The 19,982-nt window shown below is 42.6% G+C and overlaps 1 long non-coding RNA gene across 1 annotated transcript in view; it reads left to right on the forward strand.

Moving 5' to 3' along the window:
• Positions 1-19,982, forward strand: part of LOC125089267 (uncharacterized) — a 142,697-nt gene that overhangs the window by 113,358 nt on the left and 9,357 nt on the right. The gene's annotated exons all lie outside the window — the stretch shown is intronic.

Genomic DNA, 19,982 nt, shown 5'->3' on the forward strand with positions numbered 1-19,982 from the left:
CCACTTAGGTGAAGGGCATGTGCTTTAGAAATGCCATGTGTGTAAAGAAGCACCTTTTCTCTCTACAGGAGGCATCATAAGGTGGTTAAGAGCATGGACTCTTAACCAGATAACCAGTCATTTAAGTTGCTAGTGTTGTCTTAAGACCTTCTGTTTTTGTGACTCAGTTTTCTCATCCATGAAATGGGTATAGTGCTACTCCGCCAGTCATTTGCTAGTTTGTTCTCAGATCCACCCTGTATTTCCTTTGCTCTCCTCTGTCTCACAGGGGACCCTGTTTCCAAGGATCCTTTGCCCTCTGCCTTCCATGCAGTTTCCTTCAGTAAGTGGCCTTGACAGAAGTGTGTTTGGTAATGAAACCAGAGGGAAGAGAGAGGTCAATGTATTACTCCCCTATTCTCTCTCAGCTTTCTGGGAAGAGCTGGTAACAGTTGTGTCTCCTCTGTGGCTTCAGTGCCCACCAGATAGTTCCTCCATCCACGGTCTCAGCTCCTACATGGGGTCCTCATGATAGTTCTAGTTCTTGCCATTTGGCCTCAACTTCTGGGCACTGGAAGCACTAGCCCGTCCTGTTGTCTCTCTAGCCCCAGGGCTGTTGGCAGTTTCCCCTTTTTGCTACTCTGTGGGCAGCCTCTCACAGCCCCCCATTTGGCCTCTCAGTGATTCTGTTACATGCATAACTAATTCCCTGCATTCAACTCCTTCCATTTGAAAGACCTAGAGTGTTTTCCGTTTTCCTAGATGGACCCTGATATTTACAGATAGCAAATGCACAGGGCTATCAGGAGGATTGAGTTAAGGTCCATAATTTTTAAATCTATGCCCTGGAAAATAGCTATGGTAGCTATCAATGGGATCTTCTCAGCAATGATTCTGAGAATACAGTATATAGATTATTATTATTATTATTATTTTATTCTTAGTGGTTGCAATATGACATCACTTAAAGCAGAAAGATCTGAAATGGACACGCCTGCCAGGGAAGACTATTGAGTGTCTCTAGTTCATGTGCAGTTTCCAGTTTCCATAGAAACCAAGCGAAGGAAATTTGCTAAAGGAAGCCTGGGAAAGAAGTAGATTCAGGTCTGTGTGATCATGTTTCAAACCCTTTAACACACAGCAGACTCATTACTATTATCTTATTGTCTCTTGAGTATCTTTTCTTCTTGTAAGATGCAATAGACCCAGACTCTTCCCATGCAAGGGATGACACAAAGTACAGGATTTCTTTGCCATGGCACATTCTCTATCACATCCCTAATGGGAAAGCTTCTGAGGCTGCTGTTATTATGTTTATTTGCCAAATTGCTGCCTAAACCCAGCTCTTGCCATTCTGTGAATATTCAGAGGCTGTCTGTTGTCTGCTGTAAGATACAGGAGCAAAGAACCCCAAAATACTAGTTCAAGCAAAATCTTAGAATGGCGTCAGGCAAACTGAAATCCCAAATAACATCCTGGCAATGAGACCTCAGCTAGAATGAAAATATGAAATTCTCCTGCATGTGGACGGCGTGGGGATTCTTGGGTCATTTGATTATAGTTGAATTCCTTGGAATCCCTCTTTAGCCATCAGAGTCAGAGGCAGGAATGACAGAGACAGCTCAGAGTTAGACTTGCCAGAATTTGAATCAATAACTGGGCAATCATGCCTCAATGTCCAAGCAATTTAAAAAATCTTTTCTCTAAAATGCCTTTGAGAAGGCAGAAATTGGGGGGATGAGAGGAGAATGCAAGCAACTAGAATAAAAAGGTGAACCTCACTACTTTTCTGGGCAAACAGAGACATGCAGGTGTCCACCAGAGGACTCTTGGGGTGCTGGGGAGGCTGGGATAAGTTACAGTTGCTTCTTGTATGATGGCCTCCCTTGGGTGGTCCCATGGGTACTTAGCACAGAGGAAATAGGAAGTAACATGGAGGATAAGTCCTTGTGCAATAATAAGAAATATATACAGGAGCACCTGGGTGGCTCAGTGGATTAAGGCCTCTGCCTTCGGCTCAGGTCATAATCTCAGGATCGAGCCCCATATTGGGCTCTCTGCTCAGCGGGGAGCCTGCTTCCCCCCTCTTTCTGCCTGCCTCTCTGACTACTTGTGATCTCTGTCTGTTAAATAAATAAATAAAATCTTGAAAAAAAAAAAAGAAAAAGAAATATATACAGATATATTTCTTGGTCTTTGCTCCTAGTTCCTGACACAAAGCTTCTAAAACCCTTCCAAATAGGGATGCTAGGAGAATCTTTTGTTCTAACATTGACCCTGGCTCCTGATGCAGAGTTCCTGAGACCTTTGTAATTTCCTGAGTGATAGAAGCGTCTAACAATAAACTCTTAAATCCCTTGGGATTTCCTGGGTGATAAGATTGTCTTTTGTTGTAATAAGGGATTCTTGGTGGGCCCCTAGGTGGGGGCTGGTCACCAGAAAGACCAAACCATGATTCGAAATTTGGAACATTTAGCTCCCCCTACACCAAAAATTGCTTGGTGTAGGGCACCCCTTCTCTTCTGGTGTTAGGAGTGCTACAAGTGTGGTAGTAGTGTGAAAGTGGAAGAAAAACACAGGAAAGTGGTTTTCCATTGCATTCCCCTTGAATGCATGTGATTGGGTTGCAGCATGGTTATGGGGGACAGGATGGCAGAGACAAGGGAGCTCTAGACTTGAAAGTTCTAGATATTGGAAGCTCTGGTCCATCTTGGTCCTGCCACTTTCAAGCTGTGTGATTCTAGGCAAATTGCTTCATTCATTCATGTATTTTTCACAAGGGGCTTGGGACAGAGAGTATATGAATCAGTACAAAACATTGCCAAAATTAGAAAAGCTTGCTTGTGAGTAAGCACATGATACACATACAAATACCAAAACATCCATCAATCAGCATTTATGAAACACCTACTCTGAAACGACTATTACTATAATAATGACGTGGTGAAAACAACACAGCTTTTCCACATGGGCTGGCTATGAAAGTGGGTAAGAGAAAGTTCATGTTTCCCTGATGGCTGTAAATAGGAACTCCAGATCAGAACCACAAGCGCAGTGCTTCCTACATGACCTCTCTCAAGCCCCCACTTGGCAGAGCCCCTCTAGCGATGTCTTGTTGCCCCCATAAGGGTCAGTTTTGCACCCATGGCTTCTGTGATCACAGACAATGTTGTTGCGATGAAAGCATCCTGCATTTCTTCCATGCCTCTGCTTTCTATCAGGAGCCTGAAAGTCAAAAGCTTTCTCACTGTGCTTTGATTTTTATAGAGGAGCAAATCTTCATCTTAGGGTTGAGGTAAGGAATATAGAATATAGGGCCAAGGGTTTCCATCAGGCAGGCCTTGATTACTATGGAATCCAGATGACCACTTAGATCACTCCAGGGAGAGTCATCCCAAAGGGAACAAGGGGACTCTCAAATATGCTATCATTTATGTTCCTTCATTGCAGAATTCTCCACAATTGCCAATGAGCTAATCCTCCCAACAGGCCTGAGAAGGCAGATCAATACTATTATCCCTTTTAGAGCTCAATATTATTATCCACTTTAGGGCTTATTATCTTATCAGCCCAATTACTTCATCTTTAAAGTCTCATCAATGTCCTGTCAAAGCAATACCTCATTTTGTGATTGTGAATCTGTGTTACCTGTGAAACGCTGGATCTGCTCTCCCAAGAGAGGCTGGAGCCATGGGGCTGATTATTATCAGCATTCAGGGTTATTCAAGTACAAGGATTCTGAGTAACAGGTGTTGGGCAGCGACCCAGAGGCCAGGACCACCTGCCCACTCACTCAGTGACCTTGGGAAGGCATCTTCTTGCTGGGATTCTTTTTGTGCTTCTGTAGAATGGAGATCAGAGTGATTCCCATCTCTCCTCCAACTTCTCTTTTCTCTTTCACAGAGTTGTTAGAATAAAATGAGACCATAGCTGGGAATATGCTTGGGGGAGAAAGTGCAGTAGAGAAATACAAGAGGTGATAATGATGGTGCATATCAAAGCAATGATATCAACCACCTTGTTCTTTGTAAATATTTGGGTTCCAGAGTACTCAAGGGATTCAGTCGCACGTCTAAGATGGCCCATGTCGAAGATGAAGAAGTTAAGACTTGCTTCAAGTCACCCATTGGGACAAATGGCAAGGTCTAGAAGGTAGAGTCAGAGGTCTCTTGTAAGGTGACCAGCTCATCCCAGTTTTCTCCTGGCTTTCTCAGGAAACAAGGATGGCTGGTCACCCATCTCTGATGGAAGCCCCATATCTGTATTCTCCCTAGACTGAGTAGGTCCAAGGGAACTGTGGCCAGCTTTCTCATGTAGTTTCCCCAAAGGGAGGACAGAAGATTCTTGGTCAGTACGTGGTGGGTAATGCCTGAATGTCAGAATCCTTAGTAGTTACTGAGCTCATCTTCCCATCGCCAAGACCATCCTTGGAGCTGCTGCTTTTCACAGAGGAAGAGAACTTAATAACCTCTGTGAGGAGAAGCCCTGAGGAATGAGGGGGTCAGGGAGTTCACCCTCAGTAATGACCTGCTTTCCTCAGGTTGTCAGTCTCTGCCTTCACAGACCTACTTCAGGACCCTAGCCCTGCCCAGCAGCCGTGTCACATCTACGCTGGCTCTGAAAATCCATCTGGGCCATACACACCTAATTATGTGTTCATGTTCTCTCACTAGGAAAGTTCAGGTACCTTATCAGAAGAAAAATAAATATTTAGGATCTTAACTACATTGCCAATTTGAGTATAGTATACAGTTGGTGTCCTCCATATTTATTCTAGAGATATCCATGTGTATATGGCTTAGTCCAAAGTCATGTGACCATTTGAGGGTAGTATTTTGACTTCTGTGGTCACAAATGGGAATTTGAGGTCCAATCTGCATTATAGATGGAGGGGCCTTTGAAGCAGTTATGAGGCCCTTTATATGAAGTCTAATGTGGCACTTCCTGCGTAAAGCAAACCAAACCCCTCTTCTTCCTTGGGTATGCAGAGAAAATGTATATGACTAACTAAAGGTGAAGTTCTTGTGGGAAGGCGATTAGGGGAAGGGCAAAAGGGTCCTCTTAGTTTATTAGTCCCTGAGCCTTGGCATTGTCATCCCTCTCAACCTCCATCCTGGAAGTGAGCTTGTGATATCCCTAATACAGTGTCCCTGGGCCCAATGTCCAAATCCTCCTGAAGCTGGCTGGCAACGGGCAGCTGGGAATTTCAAGGTGTAGGGTCCTAGGGGCATAGCAAAGGCAGCTGTTGCCCAAGCAATTCCGAGAGCCCCAGGGGAGCAGGGGAGGTGGAAGAAACGTGAAGTGATAACTTGGGGTCGACAGAGTAACACAAATTTGCATTTGTAGTTGAGCTTTTCATTTCCAGTGGGTAGCTGGGGAATGCAGGAAGGTGATTCTAGACGTTTGCACCAGAGAACTGACCAAACCTGATTGAGGAATCAGGACTCTGGCAAATGGATTCTCATAGACTTGGGCTTTTTATCCTTCTAGTGCCATCAGCCTTTTGGCAGTTTGGTGAGGCCTGTGAATCCCTTCCTAGAATCCTGTTTTAAAATGCCTAAACCAGAATACATAGGATCACAATTATATTGAAATATAATTATCAAAATATTTTTTAAAACCCTAAAAATAAGCCACATGATGACATGTGTGCTTCCTTTGTAATGTGTTTAAAATAAAATAAAATGGTGCATCTAATGTCTTAATTTTAAAATGATGATGAAAATAAATCGTATCTCAAGGCATGTAACAACTATAATATATTATGAAAATATCTGTGATCTCTGTTGGTGACAGTCACAGGTACATACTGTGTATACCACTCTGGTTTGTCACCTTCTATTCATAATCAAAGGGAATGCTAACTTTTAGCTAGAGCAGAAGTCAGCAAACTTTTTTTCTGTAAAGGGCCAGATAGTAAATATTTTAGACTTTGCAGGCCATATGGCCTGTGCTGCGGCTATTCAGCTCTGTGGCTGTAGCATGAAAGTAGCCACAGACAATATGTAAATGAATGTGTGTGGCTGTGTTCCAATAAAACTTTATTTATAGACAGTGAAAGCTGAATTTCATATCATTTTTACAAGTCATGAAATACGATGCCTCTTTTTTTTTTTTTTAAGATTTTATTTATTTATTTGACAGAGAGATCACAAGCAGGCAGAGAGGCAGGCAGAGAGAGGAGGAAGCAGGCTCCCTGCTGAGCAGAGAGCCCGATTCGGGGCTCCATCCCAGGACTCTGAGATCATGACCTGAGCCGAAGGCAGCGGCTTAACCCACTGAGCCACCCAGGCGCCCCGCGATGCCTCTTTTGATTGTGTTTTCCAACCATTTGAAAATGTAAAAAAGAAAAAAAAAATTCTTAGCTCACAGGCTGTGAGAAAGCAGGTGGTAAGCTAGATGTGGTAAGCTAGATGTTAGCCTGTGGGCCATAGTGGGCCAACCCCTAGCTCAAGAGTAGTGAGAATAAAGGTACAGCCTTTGTTTATGCTCTGGGTTTCTACACTCCAGATTAAGAACTGTCATCCTAGAAGAGACTGGGAAAGGTCAGGTCACTGCTATGGTTTGACTGTTTGCACCTCCTCAAAATTTGTATATTAGAAACTCACTACCCAAGCTGACAATATTAGAAAGCAGGGCCTTTGGGAGGGGATGAGGTCATGAGGGCAGAGCCCTCCTGAATGGGATTAATGCCCTTTTAAAAGAGGCCCCAGACAGTGAACATTTCCCCCTTCCTTTTGTTATGCAAGGCTACAATAAGAAGTCTACAACCTCTGAGAGGGCCCTCACCTGAGCTGCCTCCTTGATCTCACACTTTCAGCCTCCAGAACTGTGGGAAAGAGGTTTCTGTTGTTTATAGGCTACCCAGCCTGTGGCATTTAGCTGACCTGGACAGACTAAGACAACCAAGACAATGGAGTGGGAAGTTCATCAGAAATCCAGGCTCATGAGCAGCCCAGTTTAGGGAGTTGGTGGGAGGCAAGGGGCAGTGTAGTTCTGGAGGCTTCCTGGAACTATGGAGTTCCCACTGGGAAGCCGGTGAGGAAGCATTGGTGGACGTTCCCACTGAGTGGTCGGTGAAGGCCACCAAAGTGCTATTGCTACTGTGGGATCTGTGCGTTAGGAACCAGCTTAGGCCCAGAGCCCAGTGCAGGGGCTGGCACACAGCAAGTACTCAGATGCTGTGTGGTAAATGAAGGAATGCAGCCATCCGGGGCCCAAAGCTGGGGTCAGCAGGAGAGGCACTTTCAGGAGCCAGGGAAGACAAAGGCAAAGAAGGGTTTGGTGACCAGGGCTGTGGCCTGCAAGTCAGGGTCCTCTGATTCTTAGTGCCAGATGCAAGTCTAACATGTATTTCCTTTTACTCTATATGTTTCTTCATATTTAAAGTGGGTTTCTTGCAGTCAGTATATTAGCTAAATCTTTTTTTATATATATACATTCTGACAACCTCTTTTAATTGGTGCATTTAGAACATTGACATTCAAAGTGATTATTGATGTGGTCAGATTAATAGCTACCATATTTGTTACTCTTTTCTACTTATTGTTCTTGTTCTTTGTTCCTATTATTGCATTCCACTGTTTTTCTGCCTTTTATGGTTGTTTTGTTTTGATTTTTAAGCAGACTCCATGCCCAGTATGGAGCCCAAAAATTGTGAGATCAAGACTTGAGCTGAGATCAAGAGTCAGACACTCAACTGACTGAGCCACCCAGGTGCCCCACTTGAACATTTTACATGATTCCCTTTTCTCTTCTGTCTTAGCACGTCAATTCTGTTTTGTTTTGTTTTATTTTATTTTTACTCATTTTCACGGTTGTCCTTGAGTTTGCAGTATACATTTGCAACAAATCCAAATTTATGTTCAGATTGCATTTTACCATTTCACAGGTAGTGTAACTATCTTATAATAATAAAATAAGCCTGATTCCTCCCTCCTATTCCTTCTATCAATGCTGTCATTCATTTCACTTATATATAAGCGTATATATATATGCATCAGTATATATAAGATGTATACATAACCACATATAATCAAATACATTGTTGCAATCATTATTTTGAACAAACCTGTTATCTATTAGATGAATGAAGAATAAGAAAAATGAAAGATTCCATTTTATCTTCAGTTATTCCTTCTTCAGTAGTCTTCCTTTATGTAGATACAAATTTATGACCTATATTCTTTTCCTTCTCTTTAAAGAACTTTGTTTAATATTTCTTGCAAGGCAGGTCTGCTGACAACATATTCCCTCAACTTTTATTTGAGAAAATTTTTATTTCTCCTTCACGTTTGAAGGATGGTTTTACAGAGTAGAGAATTCTAGACTGGTAGAATTTCATTTCAATACTTTAAATATTTTCACTCCACTCTCTTCTTGCTTCCATGGTTTCTGAGAAGTTGGATATAATTCTTATGTTTGTTTCTCTATAGGTAGGTGTTTTTCCTCCCTGGCTTCTTTCAGGATTTTTTCTTTATCATTGATTTTCTGAAGTTTGAAAATGATAAGCTTTGATATAGAATTTTTTGTGTTTGTTTCATTAATCTGCCTGCTGTTCTCTGAGCTTCCTGGATCTGAGGTTTGGTGCCTGAGATTAACTTGGGAAAATTCTCAGTTATTGCTGTGTTAGATACTTCTTCTGTTCCTTTCTTTCTTCTCCTCGTATCCCCATTGCCTCACAACTTACGTTACCCTACAACTACCTTTTGTAGTTGCCCCACAGCCCCTGATATTCTATTCTGGTTTTGTTTTTTTTTTTTTCCTCCCAGTCTTTGTTCTCTTTGCTTTTCAGTTTTGAAGGTTTCTACAGAGATAGCCTCAGGCCCAGAGATTTATTTTTCCTCAGACACATCCAGTCTACTGTTAAGCCTGTCAAAGACATTCTTCATTTCTATTACAGCATTTTTCATTTCCAGCATTTCTTTTTGTTCCTTTCATAGGATTCCCATCTCTCTGCTTAGGTTGCCCATGTGTTCCTGCATGCTGTCTTCTTTATCCATGAAGATCCTTAGCATAGCAGTCACAGTTGTTTTAGATTCTTATTCTGATAATTCCAACATCTCTGCCACTTTGGGCTCTCATGCTTGCACTCTCTCTCCAAATTTTGCTTTTTTGCCTTTTAGTATGTGTTGTAATTTTTTCTTGATAACCAGACATGATGTGCCGGGCAGAAGGAACTGCTATAAATAGGCCTTTAGGAATATGGTGGTAAGGTGTGGTTTGGGAAGGGAAAATATTCCATATTGGAATCTTACTGAGTTTATAGATTAACTTACGTGAGAATTGATATTTTTACACTAAATTGTCTCACCTTGTAACAAGGCATATCTCTTTCACCTTTTTTCTATCTTATTTGATGCCCTTTGTTTTGATTTTTTGAGCACATAAAAATTATATCCATTGTTTGTAAGGTTGATTGAGAGATATTTATAGTTTTGGTGCTGCTTTGGTGGATCTCTTATTTTCTAAGTTTCCAGTTCGCTGTTGCCAATGTGAACTGTGTTTCCTAAAATAGAAGCAGTAAGATAGTCAGTCACACTTTTTAAATTTTTCCCCCTTTGTGGTAGGACAGGGTTCAGAGTATGGTCTGAACAAAACAGGAACAAACCCGCCAGCTTGTATGGAGTCCTCAAACACAGACATTTAGTGAAAGTTTCCAACCACTGAACTATCTGGTTATGGATGTCAAGTCCGAGTCCATCATAAGAGTACGGAGCTCCAGAGCTGGAGCAGCACGAAGAGTTATCTAGTTCACCCACCGGATGCTCTCATTCTGTGCGTGGAATGTTAGCTCAGTGGCTGCCCAGCTTGAATGCTTCAGGAGAAGGAAATGTTTTACTTTGTTGAATAGCCCTATCTACATTCCTCAGCCTTCTTGGTGCTCTTGCCTTCTATTTGACCAGTAGTGCTCTTTTTTTTTTTTTTAAGATTTTATTTATTTATTTGAGAGAGAATGAGTGAGAGAGAGCATGAGAGAGGAGAAGGTCAGAGGGAGAAGCAGACTCTCCAAAGAGCTGGGAACCCGATGTGGGACTCGATCCTGGAAGTCCGGGATCATGACCTGAGCCGAAGGCAGTCGCTCAACCAACTGAGACACCCAAGTGCCCCGACCAGTAGTGTTCTTTTTGTAAGTTCTATATATTATGCCCCCACTGTACCTTGTGTGTATATCTACATAGTACGTATATATTTTATATTGCAGTCATGTGCTCATGTATCTGTTGCGTTTTATAGGACTGTGAATGCCTTTGGGAAAGGGGCCCTAACATGTAGGTTTTTGTTTTTGGTTGTTTGTTTATTTGTTTCTTTGTACTCAGAGTCTAGCGGGTGCCTGGTACTTGGTAGACACCAAAAGGTACCAAGTACGGGAGGCTATACAGAATAGCTTTTATATACCTCTTCTGATTCCCTTAGTGCCCTGATCTAGGCTCTCAGCTGCTCGTTCTCTTCAGCAACACCATGTTCTTCCTTTATCTGAGAGGCCACTCGCAGTTCTGCCACTACAGCTACTGAGTCAGCTTGGGTCCATGTGGTTTCATTCCCTGGCATCCACCAGTGTCTTGCCCAGTACACCATCCGACCCCTCTTCCTTGACCGTTACTGTGCAGTGTGGCCAGCCAGTTATGCATCTAGAGTGTTGGGTTACTCCTGCCACTTCCTATGTGGGCTCTGGATAGGGTATGGCCTCTGACTTTCCAAGTAGCCGCTGAGGGGCCAGTGACGTAATCTAAAAGATCTTACTTAGAAAATCTTCTAGAATTCCTTCCTCCCTGTGGGGTCCGATTTGACTGGCATACCTTCCTATTTACCAAATATTTTCACCTTCTTAATCTTATTTCATCCTCACTGCCCCCGGGGTAGCGCAAATCTTGTCAGTATCTCCATTTTACACACAAGACAATGATACTCATGATATAGTTTAATAAGTGCCTTCAATATCATTGCTAGAAATTGACATGGTGAGGATCTGAACCAGTCTCCAAAATTTCTGTTCTTTCTGTGATGTCAAAATTTATCACAGTACATTTAGAAAGGTATAACAATAGTTATAGGGAGTGGACCTATTAATTTTGGGTCTCTCCCCATCCCTCTAAAGTAGTTAGTTAATTAAACACCTGGGCTCAGAAGCACTGAGGCAGCCTGACTGACGTGGTGTTCCTGTGAGAATGACATCAAGTCTGTTGTTTTCCCCAAGGCACTGCACTCTGGCTACGGAATCTAATTCCCAAGAAGTGCCCCGTAGGTGGGAGAAATTGGTAAATAACATTTGACCTCATGATCCAGGCAAGGTAACTGGCACAGAAAATAATTGAGGCAAGAAAGCTTCATTGGACTTACAATGTGTATCCAACCAGAGAAGCTAGAACCTGTGTAAGAGAGAAATCTAAGATGCTGAATGAGACCAGATTCACCCGCCCAACGGTGAAAGAACAATAGCGCAGAATATGGTCAGTATCCCAGAGTATGGCAGGGACTGTAGGTGCTGCAGGGCTGTGCTCTCTGTGTGCCATAGCTATCAAGGAAGAAATAAAAGAACTGAATTGAACACTGTGGTCTCAGCGGTAACACTGTCTTCGTTCTTGCTGTGGGGCCACCTGCAGGCCTCATTTATCTTTTAGACTTTTCTTTTCTAGCAAAGGATCATCCTGCTTAGGACTGAAGACAGAAGATAAATAGCCATGTCTTCTAACCCAAGGAAGAAATGTTAGGAATTGAGAGCTCAGCACGGCTCAATCGATACCACCTTGCAATAGCCATTGATGGGTTTTCATATAGTTATTTCTCAGAGTCAAAGCTCGTCTAACAGAGAAGTGGTTAAGACATCCTCCGTCTGTTCTTTCCATTGCAACCGCTGATGCTTTAGTGCTGTTGTCCTCTTGTGAATGAATTACAACCATAACCATAATCCACACTTTCTTCTTTCCATTCACTCTTTACATTGTTGACAGTTATCTTCTTAAGATGCCTCTTAGTGTGGGAGATTGCATTTAATGTCCCCAACTTCTCTCTCCTCCCTGCTTCTATACCCTTAGCCTCAGACCTGTAGTTCCTCCCACACAAAAAAAGAGAAGGAGAATATTTTCCACACCTCGACTCTGGGTTCAACCATGTGGTTGTTAGAACCAAAAGAATGGAGTGAAAGTAATGATGTGCTAGTTTTCAGCCTAGGATTAAAGAAGCTTGGGGCACTTCCTCTTGCTTACTTGTGCTCCTACCATTACCATGAGAGGGACATTCCCTGGCTAGCCCACTGGGTCCAGGAAAACGATCAGAGGCATATAGAGCAGAACATCTCTAAGATCCCTCAACTAAGCCTGGCCTAGAAGAGTCCTAGCCAGACTGCATATACATGAATGAACCCAGCCAAGATCAGATCAGCAAAAGTAGCCTACAGCAGAGCCCTGCAGATTCGAGTATATACAAATTATTTTTGCTTTCAGCTAGTGAGATTTTGGGGTGGTTGGTTATGCAGCAACGGCTAACTGATAACTTACTATCTTATCATCTAACTTAGAAAATCTTCTAGAATTCCTTACTGTAGGCAGCATAAAGTTAAAAACCTTTCAGCATGGCATTGCCTGCTCCATCCTCATCTGCCTCCGCCTTCACCTGCCCCCTCTTCTTACCGTATATTGCTATTCGCCAAGTCTGTCAAGCACTTCCCCACATCATGGCCCGTTCTGGCTACAGATCTCTGAATCATTCTCTTCTCCACCTGATGAAATCTTGGTCATTCCATAAGCCTAGCTCATTGTCATTTTCACTGTAAAAATATTTCCCTGTCAACCATATTAGGTGTCCCTTTTCCACCCTCATACAGTAATTAACCCATGTCACTTGACTCCTATTTTTGGTATTGCTCCCAAATACTGTATTAGAGAAAAGTAGGCGGTTGTGGTAGACTAGCTAGTTGCCCATCCAAATCTGTATTCCTCCCATCTTCCTTAATGCTACAAATCCTGATTTTGTTCAGGGTGGCAGTGTTCCCGGCTAGCCCTGAATGCCTCTCAACATTTTGCAGGGTTCTGTTGCATGATGATGAATGCAGTTCGGATGGATGCGTTGTTTTCATTTCAGCTTCATCCAAAAGGGCCCAGGAGCTAAATGCTAACCATTATTGTGTCTTTAACACCGAGCAGAGTGGTAGGCACAGTAAATCCTCATCAATGCTAGTTGAGTTGAGATATTCACACAACCTGAGAGCTGGAATTTCAGGGGTTCTAGGTCTGAGTTATATCCTTTAAGCAGAAATGGTAGAGCACCTACTTACCTGTTTGCCCCCAACCTCACTTACTGTTTTCCCTATCTCTGAGACTGTACCCTCATTATATCCTACAAAGAATTCAACAGGGTGGACATTGCTAATGAATGAGCCAGAACTATTAAAAAATAGCATTTTACTATCTATAAAAATTCAGAAGCCAAGACTAACAGGCTTCTCCACATGTTAATGAGCTTGACAACTTCTTATAACAGAAATGGAGCCCAGATGGCTAGAGGGACAACTCTTACCTCTCTTACCCATCACCAGTTGGAAAGTGTTTCTAAAAAGCCTTGCCAACTTTAGGGAAATGTCCAAGTGAGCCAGCAGGATGCAGCCTCCTCGCCCTCACCGAGGGGACTGATGGGGATTGCAGGGGTGGTCTCGGGGCTGATCCTGGAGTTGTGTTTTCTGCCACCTTCCTAATCCTAAGGACAGTCTTCTAAACCAAAGACATTTTTACAAGTTGTGGTTCATGAGCATCACCTTGTTCTCCAGAAGTTCTACTAGTTTTGCCCTTTCTTCTGATTTTTTTTTTCCTCTTTCACATATGATCAGGTTTCTCTTTTCCTAAAACAAAACAATTCCTCACTCCTTTGCTGACCAGTCACTCTCCCTGGTGGCCATCCCTTTTCATTTTTCTTCCTTTCTCTCTTACTGTGCCTCCCAACTCTTATTCATCCATTCTCTCGCAACTTGCTGAAACCTGGCTTCAGTCCCATAGCTTTATTATAATGGCTCTGGGTAAGGTTTCCATTGAGTTCCATCTTACCAAGCCTGCTATTCTTTTCCTCATCTTTATACTCACCCCTCCCCTACTTCCACTTGACTGAAATAGTGGATGGGTAACTCACTCCAGGCCTGCTTCTCCCAGTAAGATTGCCATGGTCATAGCTCATGGTGAACTTTGCTTTCTCAGCAGAAAACACTGAGCAGTATATTCACCATCTTATGGATTCATGTTTCTTCTAATGCATTATAGGCTTCCTGAGACAGACACAAATATTGAGGAATTTGATCTACCTACAGGTGGAAGAACCTAGTACAAATATGAGCTCATAAATGATCTTAGTACAGGCTTAACTGATTATTTTCATTCTCATTATTGATCCCTTTAATGTTCCATTTCTCTCTTCTTGATCAAATTCTCTGTTCATTGTTTAAACTTATCCTAAGTCTCTTCTCCTTGAGATATCCCTTCTGGGTAAAGTTGATCAGTCAGTCCCCTTCTAGACCGTTGATGCTGTTGAGGACTGTGGTAGGCCAAATAATGGCATCCCCCAAAATCCATGTCTTAATTCCCCAAACCTGTGAATGTTACCTATATGGTAAAAGACACTTCACAAATGTGATTAAGTATCTTGAGAAGGTAAGATTATCCTGGATTATTGAGGTGGACCCTAAATGTAATTACAAATGTCCTTATAAGAGAAAGGTGGAGGGAGACTTGACTACAGAAGAGCTAGCTCTATGATCAGGGAAGCAGAGATTGGGGTAATGTGGCCACAAGCCAAGGAATGCTGGCAGCCACCAGAGACTGGAAGAGGCAAGGAACAGATTTTCTCTCTTGAAGTCTACAGAAGAAACCAGCCCCACTCACACCTTGACTTTAGCCTAGTGAAACATATTTAGGACTTCTGGCATCTTAAACTGTAAGAGAATAAATTTATGTTGTTTTAAACCACCAAGCTTATGGCAGTTTGTCACAACAGCCATAGAAAATTAATGCAAAGACTACTTACCTTCTGGTGTTTGGCTTCAGTACTGCCTTGCATTTTCTTTTGATTAACTCAAGTATTACTTTTCCAATCATATTGAAGGTTCCAAGAGGGAAGGTCATCCATCCACAATTTCTCACCCAAATTTGGGCACAAAAGATTTGTTGAGTTGAATTTAGTTGAATCTCTCAAATATGTAGGTCTCTCTATATGTAGAAAAATAGTAGGTTGATCAGAACATGAAGTCAGTGGATGTGACTGTGAATTATTTGTCAGTATAGTGATGGTGAAGACTTAAATATCAGTGAGATCTTCTACTAACTAGATACTCTTTAAGTTCCTCTTGATTTCAAGATACTTTGATTCAAAGAGGCTATGGTTTTCTGAGTACTGATGGGTCTTCCCCATGTTGCAATGGTTGATGGCCTCCATAAAATCCCAGGCCTGAAATTTCATACCCTACAGCCAATGCTGCCATTATTTCAAGATGGAGATTGGTTAAAACAAGCCTTCTCATGTGAAAAGTATTTTATAATTTTCAGAGCATTTCCCACCTGTGATCTCACCTGGTTCTCAGAACAAGTTTTCGAGGTGGCATGGCAGGAACTATTTTTCTGCAGAGAAGTTGAGCTCCACCAAAGTCAAACATCTTGCCCAAGGTCATGCAGCCACAGTTTTATAGTATCAATGGCACCAAATAGCAATTTTGGTCTAAAAGCAATCCTGCCAAGCAATCAGGAGCCATAATGAAGGCAGGACCTGAGAACCTTCTGTTGTCTCCTGTGCTGTCATCTCAGTGGTCTGAAAGGCAAATTAACACTTTGTCCCTGCCTCAGGAAAGTACAAATAGAAGAATCCCGAAGTTCTAGGACACTCACTCTGCTTCCTGGCACACAAATAGCTACAATACAGAATAGAAGATTGTCTTCTGTTTTCTACTTTTCTTTGGGGCAGAATATCAAAGCCAACTTAATTTTCCATTTTATCAAATCATATAAAATCCTTGAATATATAGCCAATTTCTATTATTCTGTTTTTGACTAAGCCCATATCCTTTTTAGGTGGTTATATAGCCATAAAAATATCTGATTTAAATCTGTTTGAGACTGAAATTTGGGGTGAAAGGCAATTATTTCCCATTTTTGTGAGAACATAACTCTGCAATGAGAAAAGGAAGGAAGTAATAGAAATTTTCACTTACATTTACTCTAAGGCTGTGCAAAAATGTAATCCCTTTAACTGCCCTAAGCTTTATTATAATGTATTTTAAGGTGTATTTAAGTAATATATTTGTTTTAAAGACAGTTTTATCGAGTTGTGATTCATGTACCATACAATTCACCCATTTAAAGTATATGGCTTTTGTTTTTGCTTTTTAGTATATTCACAGAGTTGAGCAATCACTACCACAAACTAATTTTAGAACATTTTATCTTGTTTAAAAGAAACTACTCATTAGCAGTCAGTCCCTTATCTTCTCACCTCGACCCTAGGCAAACACTAACCACTTTTCCCTCTAGAGATTTCCCTGTTTTGGACATTTCATATAAATGGAATAACACACTGTGTGCTCTTTGGTAACTAGCTTCTTTCATTTAGCATAATGTTTTCAAGGCTCATCCACACTGTAGCGTCTAAATACCTCATTCCTTTTTTCTAGCCAAATAATATTCCATCGTGTGGACTTAGCACATTTTGTTTACGCATTCATCCACTAATGGTTATTTGGGTTATTTGGGTTATTTCCACTTTTTGGCTATTTGAATGTGAGTGCGAGGGGCACTCACATGCAAATGTTTGTGTGGCCACGTGTTCTCAGTTCTTCTGGGTAGATAACCTAGGGGCTGGATTGCTGCTGGGACACATGGCAATACTATCTTTACCTTTTTGAGGGACTTTCAAACTCTCTTCAGTATATTCATTTTAAGGGATTGCATTAGAGCTTTATGAGAGGGAAACAGAGAAGAGAGCGAGGCGGGATGTTCTTGGCTGTGGGGCCACGGGGTGCTGTAGAGGATGCTCAGCCCAGAGCACCAGGTCCCGGGCTGATTGCTGTCATGGGAACCAGTCCAAATTAATCCACAGGAGTACAGCACATCTCAAGGGGTGTTGGTTGTGCTTTGCCAAGCCCAAAGAGTGGCCTAGAATTAGATCTTTTTATTGGAATAAAGATGGAACAGAAGGTTCATTTTTGACCTTGGAGTGAGACGGGGAGACCAACACATTTTGTTTGTTAGCTGAGGAGATGGCTGTAAACAAGGGGCTCATCGCCAAGGCTCTCCGCGTACCAGCCGTCCTCACTCCATGGCAGGCCTGGCTGGGCTAATGTGTTCTGGCCATCTTTGTACCTTCATCTGCTTAAGCTAGCTACACTGTCACTTGGAGCTCTGGCTCTGCTCTCTCTGGCTCTGATTCCTCTGGAAAGGCTGCTGTCCAGATGTTTAGGTATTTAGCAAATGCACTTTTCTGATGCCTTGGCAGGGTTACTCTCAGATAGGGATGAATATTTGATGCTGTTGGCTGTTGGGAACATGTACACTGAAATGACCAGCAAAGTCCCTGTCTCAGACTCCCTGTGTCTCTAATTCCTTTTATAGTGACAGCTGATACATCATTTAAACGAAACTCATCAGGGAGCAGAGGGAAAGCTCCTCCGGCCTTTTTGTTTTGTTTTGTCTTCCCCTTTGCCTCTTGCACGGGTGCTACACAAACTCCCTCCCAGATTTTATTATTTATTTATTTAACAGACAGAGATCACAAGTAGGCAGATAGGCAGGCAGAGAGAGAGAGGAAGAGAAGCAGGCTTCCCGCTGAGCAGAGGGCCTGATGCGGGGTTCGATCCCAGGACCCTGGGATCATGACCTGAGCTGAAGGCAGAGGCTTTAACCCACTGAGCCACCCAGGTGCCCCTCCCTCCCAGATTTTAAAGAAGAGCACTAGGTATGGGTCCCCTCACATTACAGAGAAGGACAAAATGGCTTTTTCCATCTTTCTTTGGGCTTTGCTTTTGCCTCTGTAAACCACCCGTTCCCTGAACATATAAAAACTCCTACCCATTGTGATCCGCTGCCCTGCTTACTACTTTATGTTTTTCACCATTTTTGACCTGGGAAGATCTTGGAGAATTTTTAGACCATCCTCTCATTTTACAGATAGACTGGGGCTGGAGAGAGGAAGGGACTTTTTTCAAGCACAAAAGTGGATCGATGAGAGATCTACTGCCCCTAACCCTTCCCACTGCCTCTCTGGCCTCAGACTTAACCCTTCCCCGTCCTGAGACTCTTTGGTGTCCATCTGTCCATCATTTCATTCCGAACTGTCTAGCTCAATGCCTGGCACATGTTTCTGGAGCTGGGTTTTCTGGGTTTGAATCCTGTCTCTGACAGGTAATTCCTGTGTGTTCTTGTGCACCTGACGTAGCTGTTTGTATCTCAGAATGGTGTCTTTTACAGAGTAGGGGCTCAATAAATGTTGGCTCTTACTAGTTTTATTGAACGAATAATTCTCTGCTGATCTCCTCAGGGATCAGCACAGTGTCTTCCAATCTGTTACTCCCTTTCCTAAAAAAACTGTGTCCTAAACCTGGGCTAGGAGGCTGGGCTAAGGCGGGGCAGATCTGTGGGGCTGAAGTTTTTGGTTGGAAGCCTTTGGAGTGTAACAACTCTCTCTTGGATGTTAGTCTAACCGTGAAAACTTTCATGAGGATTTCATAGGGAGTTGGAGGCAGAAGCACAGTCTTTGAGCTCTGGATGTGTTTCTTTGCTTTCATTTATCACCAATCTGTTTCATAGTAAATCTTATCTCAACCATTTCATTCATGCAAAAGCCTTTGGATGCCTTATATAATTTTGTGAAGGTTTCTAAGTCCTTTGGGCTTTTCTTGGGAATGTAGCAAACAAAGTTCTCAGCGTCTCAAAGGGAGGCTTATACTGATAAAAATATGAATTATAGACAACCAGAGCTTTGCTGAACATTTCACTTCTGGGTATGCAGAGCAACTGGTCTAACACAAATGCTGTCATTTGGAAGTTACCTTGACCCGTGATGGTTGGCGACCTTGTTGCATTTTGCTCATGGACTTGGGTGAAGGGGGTGCAGGGGTCTGTGCAGGAACATGTATGGATGGTCAGGATCACAGCCACCACTGTGAAGAGCAGCTCGGATATATAGCATACACAGGGCCAGTCAGGGCAAAGGAGGAGTGGGTAGAGAAATCTATGTGTCTGGCACTTTCTCGTCTTTCTCTGAATCACCTGCCTGCCCATCTGTCCTCTAATTCCATGAATTCAGAGATGTTTGAGATGAAAGGGACGGATGAAGTCATTGGCCTCCTGGACAGAGACCTTCCAAAGGAGGATGCTGTGGGGTAATGAATGGACCCAAAGTGTTGACATTTCCTGTGCGATCCTTACACAAGAAAGATGCACAGAGAGGCAGTGAGCCTTCCTGAGACCCTACAACTTTTAACATGTAACAGGTACCTGTGATTCCTAATTATCAGTCTGGGACCCAACTGCTGTGGATTTACTTGGGAAGTTTTTGAAAACAGATTCCTTGGACCCTAAAGTTTCTGATTTAGTAAATCTGGAATAGCTTAGGGATCTAAATTTTATGAATATTTCTCCCAAGAATTCTATTACATGGTCAGATGTGTGAATGCCTCAGTCCATGGTTCTCATTCTTGGATGCACATTAACAGCACTGCCTGGGAGCTTTTCACAAAGTCCTGTTGCCTGGGGCTCACTCCCAGAGTCTCTGATTCTACTGATTTGTGGGGGGTAGGAGGCCCTGAGGATTCATTATTTTTTGAAAGGCTGCCTTGTGAATCTAGGTGCAGCAGTAGTTGAGAACCTTCAAAAAAAATTAGACAACTCCTTTTCTTAGAGTAGTGCTGAGCTTGGCCACCAGGTGTGGCCATCAGACACAGATGTCATCCAGGCCACAAGGGGACTTACAGATCGTCCAGTCCAGTGGTTTCCAGTCCTCTCGATTTGGTGGACCAGTATAATTCAGACAATATT

The sequence above is a fragment of the Lutra lutra genome, chromosome 17 (assembly GCF_902655055.1).
Source record: "Lutra lutra chromosome 17, mLutLut1.2, whole genome shotgun sequence".
Classification (NCBI taxonomy): Eukaryota; Metazoa; Chordata; class Mammalia; order Carnivora; family Mustelidae; genus Lutra; species Lutra lutra.